Source organism: Rissa tridactyla, chromosome 1 (assembly GCF_028500815.1).
Source record: "Rissa tridactyla isolate bRisTri1 chromosome 1, bRisTri1.patW.cur.20221130, whole genome shotgun sequence".
Classification (NCBI taxonomy): domain Eukaryota; kingdom Metazoa; phylum Chordata; class Aves; order Charadriiformes; family Laridae; genus Rissa; species Rissa tridactyla.
The window spans coordinates 185,860,054-185,866,792 of record NC_071466.1 but is presented as its reverse complement, the minus strand read 5'-3'; positions in this window follow the sequence as shown (position 1 = coordinate 185,866,792).

Here is a 6,739-nt window from a genome sequence, read left to right as displayed (position 1 = left end):
AGACCTCATCTGCTTGTATGTATTTCTCCCTCCCTGGTTAATAATTCCTTCCCTAATCTGAGAAATCTCTCCTTTAGAGTATAGTATTTTTGTGCTTGGGAAATTAACATTGTGCAACAAAAGTCTGTACATTATAAAATCGGTAACAAGTTTCAGATTACATTTACACATAGTCTAAAGGTGTTTGCTGTTAATCTTAGGGTTCCCTTTCCAGCACAGAGGGATATGTGACCTTCATTGACCATTTCCTCCAAATTTGCTTCTGAGCAGTTGCTTTCCTACTCTTGTCCTCATCCTGTTTCTTCGCTAGCTCTTCACTAACAAGTGCAAATGCTTTTGCTATTTCTGTAGCTCTTTCTAATTTGCTTTCAAGATGCTTTATCAGTCTCTTTCCTCTCTATTCAGTTATCTTTTATAGAAAATCTGTATTTCCACATCTCAAGTTTTATCTCAGTGCTAATTCTCCTTCCAGAAGAGTCCTTTCCTCCCTTCAGTTTCTCTCCAGTCTCTTCCTGCCAAGTAATACCCAGTCTCAGTCTTCACATTAGAGTCATCCAAATCTTCCACCGTGTCCTTGCTTCCTCCCCAGCCTCTGGCCTCCTTCCCTAGGCCGCTGGGCAAAACCATCTCTTTCTCAATGAATGTCTGGACTGCCTTAGCTGAAACTGTTAAAATAATTTTGCTGAGAGGCTATAATCTCAATATGGAGAATTTCAAACGAAACAGACTTTAGCTTGATTATAAAAATTGGTTAAAATGGTCTTGTATAATCAGGCAGGCTTAAGTGGTACGCAGTGCTACAGGCCCCAGATATACTGAAGAGTCAGTTCTCTAAGATTACTGAAGCAAAGTAATCTATTAAAAGTGATATACTGCACCAGCTACACTTATTCCAATTTATAAAACAGAAAGTTTCATGGCCAATATTAATTTTCTTTTGCTACAATACACAGATTTATTTCATGCTTCATTAACAAGTGTAGGTGTTCCTGACACTAACTCAGCTCTTTCCAACTAGGTCTCGTGCATTCGTGCTCTTCCTCATACAGCGCAAAACTCGAGGGGACAAGGTGACTGTTAAGAAAAAAGGGGCTTCACTTATTACTCGAAGCCTGAGAATTTTTAGTTTCTATTTACAAACCATTCCCAACTTGGCAATTTCCTTAAGGTGGAGGTGGTCAGCCTGCAACCAACCAACCAGCCCAGCCTGTACAGCACCCACATCCCTCCTCCTTCCTCTGAGCCTCCTTGGATGCTCCCCAGCAGCTGTCCCAGAGCAAACACCTTGTTCTGGAGGTGGCACTGGGTGGCTGCATCTCCTGAGGCTTGGCTGCCCTGTGTCCTGTCCACCTCCTGTTGTGGCATGAGGTCCCCAGAAAGGCATGGCTGAAACAACTCATCCAGCCCACAGCCTCTGACCTGCCCAAAAAGGGACCTAGGAATGAACTATATGATTATTCTGCCATGAACAGGTCACTGCTAGCTGCCGCCTTTGCCAAGGTCAGTCTATGACAGCAGCTAGGGTTTACCTGCACATGCCCTCAGTGGATCCAGAAGCAGGGAACGCTGCACCAGGCAGCTGTAGGGTATATGTTGAGGAGATGGAACCATTAAAGGAAGCTTTGTGGCCTGCTTGCCTGGAAAGGTTTAAAGTTGAAAAGATTGTGGCTCTCATGCATCAACACTGCCTTATTTTTACGAACAAAGATAAACTTTATGAAAGCAATTCCCCAAAAGCTGAACTGTTTTATCAATTATAGAGCATGTAGTAGACTGCAATCTTCCACGAACGTGTCACCCTAGCTCCTGTTAACCTCACTTACACCTGTCCTGACTGTTGATAGTAATTCAGCTAAACAAAAAGCCTGTTTGTAACACTTTGTACTGCCAGAGAAATGTGATGTTGTTAGAGAAAAATGGTGAGTGGAAATACTCTGAGGAGAAAAAATAATCTCCATATTAGCAAGCACCTAAATAAGGACAGTGCATAACACTGAACTGGTATAATATATCTGTGAGAAAACGCCTTATCTAACACAAGATTGCCAAGTCACACTGAAGTTATTCTTACAATGATAGTGCATTTAATTACAGAGTTAGCTGTATCACAGTAGTAGCTGGAAGATACAATTTAGTTGAGTACATTTTGCAAATGTAGAGAAACAGAAGCATTTAAAGTGCTTATGTTCAAGCGCAGGTGGGATATCCAGATGAGGAAGCAGCAATGAGTTGTAATTCTGCTTTCAGAGATGAGGAATGAGACATCGAGAGAAAAACTACTCTCCCTGTTCTTCTCTGCATCTCCTTGACTCCAAGGTCACACAGAAGCATGGCAGCGAGCAGAATTGCACTCAGCTGCTTTTGAGTGCCAAGCCCAGACTTTAACCATGTCCTACCTAAAGCAGCTTTTGCAAGTCAATGCAACAACAAAAATGCGACATTTTGGCATATCTTATAAATATTTAATTAGACAAATTTGTGTCTCCTTGATTGCCTTTATTATATGCTGTTTATATACTGATGGCAGGCATTGTGTTTTAAATCCTTAACAACAAAGCAGGTTTTCAAGTTAATCTTTTCAAACTATCTTTGAGTGCCTTTGGCTGTACATAAACAGAATGGAAAACTCCTTCAAGGAACTTTCCAAATCATACAGCTTATCACAGCTCTATGAAGGAAGCATTTGGAGGAGTGAACTGTGGTCTTTGGCTCATCTTATTTTCTTACCTTGCCATCTTTGATTCATTCTCTGAGCTGGGATTCTTCATTTCTTCACAGAATTTATCCCAGCTGGTACCTAGATGGAAACTTCTGGGCGACTGACAAAAGAAAAATAAGACCCAACAACGCTCTTGCAGTTAATTTTACACTGCGGCAGGGAGGCTGGGGAAGCTAAGGAAGTGCCAGACGTCGAGCTAGAAGTGGTCTAGGATCTCGTTTCCGCAAAGCACTTAAGGCACACTCTGACATCCAACTTTCTTCCAGGCAGCAGGAGATTGCATTTAGGTACACGCAAAAGAAATGTACTATAATAAGACATCCATATATTGCAGCCATCTGGGATGCATATAAAGTGTATCACCACAAACTCCCCCATTTGCTGTGCAAATCTATTTAATGGAACTAGTTTTATGTGCCCAATAATTAAACAGCAGTTGTGCATGTTCAGGCATAGGAGTAATTATTTTGGCCATAACTGTAAATGATAACAGCTAAAACAACTATCGTGCCCTTTTTCCTTAAACTCTAAAAGCTGTTGGAAACAGTCTCTTCAAAGTGTTGTTTTGTGTGGATGTTCTGAAAGTTTGTGTCTAGAAAGAGAACTAACAAAGTTTGCCACCGTCCCTCGTTGTTATCTTCAGGATTGCAGTGCCATCGTGTGGCAGAAAATCCATTTAAAATTGACAATAGGGTACCGTTTGTGGCTAAGAGGGAAATGAAATAAAAAGCCTTAAAAATTAAACAGATGAGCTGACTTGAGGAATAACTATCCTATGCTAGAGGTTTTCTAAAAAGAAGTACAAGGTAGTAATTGTCTCCACTCTTCGTCACATTTCCATGAAGGGTTTCCCAAGTGCTTAGAAGTGGCCTCTTGTTGGCAGGAAAGCGCTTCTTCCACTGAGTTGTGGTGTCAAACCCAACAATAAAAGATCTTCTATACTTTAAGCAGTGGAAACACACAAACTTCTTGACATTATCGGTAGCTTGAGGTACTGTCCTCTAAACCAACAGTCCCAACTTCACATCTTCAGGGTGCTTTTGGCATCCACAACGCCCTCAGAAAGCCTGGCTGCTTTCACGGTCCCATAACCCCGTATGTGTCCAATACCCTGTCCCTGACACCAGCCCAGAAACTTCTCAGCATCTATTTCCGTGTGATGGTCCTGACGCCAGCCTGTCTTCAATCCTTAGCTCCAGCATTTCTACATCTTTTTCTCCCACACAGATGACGATATACTGTTTTAGGTAGGTTGTGTTGATGGTATACTTAATTTCCATTATATTGCCATAATATACATCTCAGAGCATTGCTTGCACAGAATATCATGCAAAGAACTACAAAAAATTGACTATTTTATTGTAGTTGCATTGAGAGATTTCCTCCTAGTAAGAGTTTTTAGTTTTGCTGAATACGCTTTTAATCTGTTTCAGAAATACTGCTACAACAGCTACCACTCAAACCTACACTGGCACCAGCAAGAAATCTGGAAACCTTTCTCTGTGAATCTTTAGTTTAGAGGCATTGCCATCCCTCTCATGAACAGCTTCAGGCTTTGGAAACCCCTACTGAGCTCCCTTAGGATGTGTTCCTGTACTTAATCATAATGGGATAGAAAATCTCATATATAGTGGTTTGTCACATCAGTGCTTGGATGAAGTATCATCATTCTGCAGATAGTCTCAACAAGTCAGTCCCAACAAGACAGAAAGAAACCAAAATTCACTCATTTGCTTGCACAGTCTATTAGTTCTGATGCATAAAGTGGAAAAATCATTGAAGTGAGTTGTTGAATCCTTTGTTTTAAAGGATCATAAATTTACTTTACATATTCAGTGGCTGTTATTCAGATAGCTGAAGAAATCCTGCTTTTTTTGAGTGTTCCAACCAGTGACAACTGCCCAGCCCATTACAGTCAATAACAATCAATTTTTTAAGGCAGAGACAAAGTATGCAGAGCAGATCAGGTTCAACTCATACATGTGATAATCTAAGAATATTTAATTGCTGTCAGATCTAATTCCCGCATGCTCACAACCAGATAAAAAGCATTACACAATATGTTAGTTGTTTAGATCAGTCTTAGTTCCTCTCACAGGTATCTAGTGAAAGAGGATGGCATGTGTGATGATGCTGGCTAAACATGTGCTAGAGACAGAGATATTTGCAGTACCTGGTAAAGAAAAGGAAAAAAAGGAAAAAGAAAATAAATAAAACATAGGTAGAAAATGTGGGAAATGTGGAAACTAAGTTTAAGATTCCAGGACTAGACTAACATGGATTGGGCAAGAGGATAAAACTGATGATATTTTGCAGTGTTAATAACCATAGACTTGGAAGATGTAGGGTATATCATCTGGTCATGGAATAGAAGTACATTTGGATTAATGAAAGCCTTGAGTAGGTCAGAATTAAAAGATCATCAATCCAGAAAGCCTGTTAATGACAAAACATGCCCAGAAAAAAAAAACAAACATCAGAGTAAAACTGAAATCTGGGGAAAGAGCAGGTGGATAATCAAGGTCATAAGAAAGCTGAGAGGCTCTACTGGAGAGCTTTGTTTTATTATAAATTTTCTCATAACAAACAATGGCCTAAAGACTCATGCTCTGATATCCGGTTGGTCCAACAGAAATTACAGACAAGGAGTATAGCTCCAGCCCTTCAAATATTTACATGCAACCCTAACGCTGCATAATTCAAGAAGGCAACTACCCAGCCAAAGTAAATAAAACTGAATGTCTTAACGGAAACACTTTGGGGGAAAAAATTTCTGCTCTAAATTTTCTGGAGTTTTCCTCTGCGTGAAAATATAACCTGTCTCCTTTTCTTTTCAATTTATTTTTAGAGGAAGAAGGAGAGAAAGGAGGAATGAAATGCAATACTCTTCAGTGTTCACTTTAGCAAAGAAAAAAGTCTCAACATTAAAGAAAGAAGGGTTTGCTTGTTCAGGAGGTTGGGTTTTTTTTTTTTTCTTTACTCTAGGATATATTGTACTTTTACCAATCCTCTGTTAACTATCTACATATGTCTTTACAGGCAAAAGGCATAAATTTGCAGTGAAGCAACTCCTGAAGCCATGACCCTGTTCCCAGCAGCCACTTTGCTTTACCTGCTATAGCTGGGTCTGAATCTCAATTTCTCCTTTACCTTTCTGTCTTTAAAAATGTATTATCAGTTACATGCTAGACATGTAGGTCACATCTCCAAAGAGCCCTCGCCAGGACCTCTGCGTTCATATCTGAATAAAAAGCAGAGTGCTGACATTTAGCTCCTTGATTGCAAACACAAGTGTTGCTTGTGACCACAATGCAGAGTTAGATATCAAAACGCTGATTCTTTTGCCATTCGGCTGAACTGAAACATGAGCACTGAACTGTTTAAGAAATTTTTCCTCTAGAAACATTTCACACAATTAACAGCTTGTAATACTAACATCCACAAATGTTTTAATGTATTTCAGGCTATTTTCCCCATTACTCACACTGCTAGAAACGCTGCCCCCATAACCTGACATTTTCCAGTGACTGACAGGTTATAGAATTGATAAGGGAAGAAAGTGTGAAGTTTTGGGAAGTTTTAGGAAGCTACAAAATATTTTCTTCAGTAACTGCCTTATGACTGTAAATATAATTTTAAATATTTTTTATAATTGAATAAATGCTAAACTCTTCTAACAATAAAAGTGTTTATTTTTAAGTAATTCTTTGCCTCCATACCTTTTACATTTCTATGGGAAAAAAGGGTATATACATGCACATTAAACTAAAGCATCTACAAATACAATGGAGGCTTGGCACGTTTACATTCAATTGAGGGCCGGTTGTTTGAATGGCTTTTTACTTTGGCCAGATGATTCTTTGGATGATTAGAAATCACACTGAACTGTTCTTTCCATCAGGAAACTGCCACGTTTATTTGGGTTTGATTTATTCCTCCCAGAAGGACTGAAAAATGATTTTGCTTTCAGCTGTTGAATTCCATGTAATTTCAGTTAGCTTTACACTTGTATTAAAATGT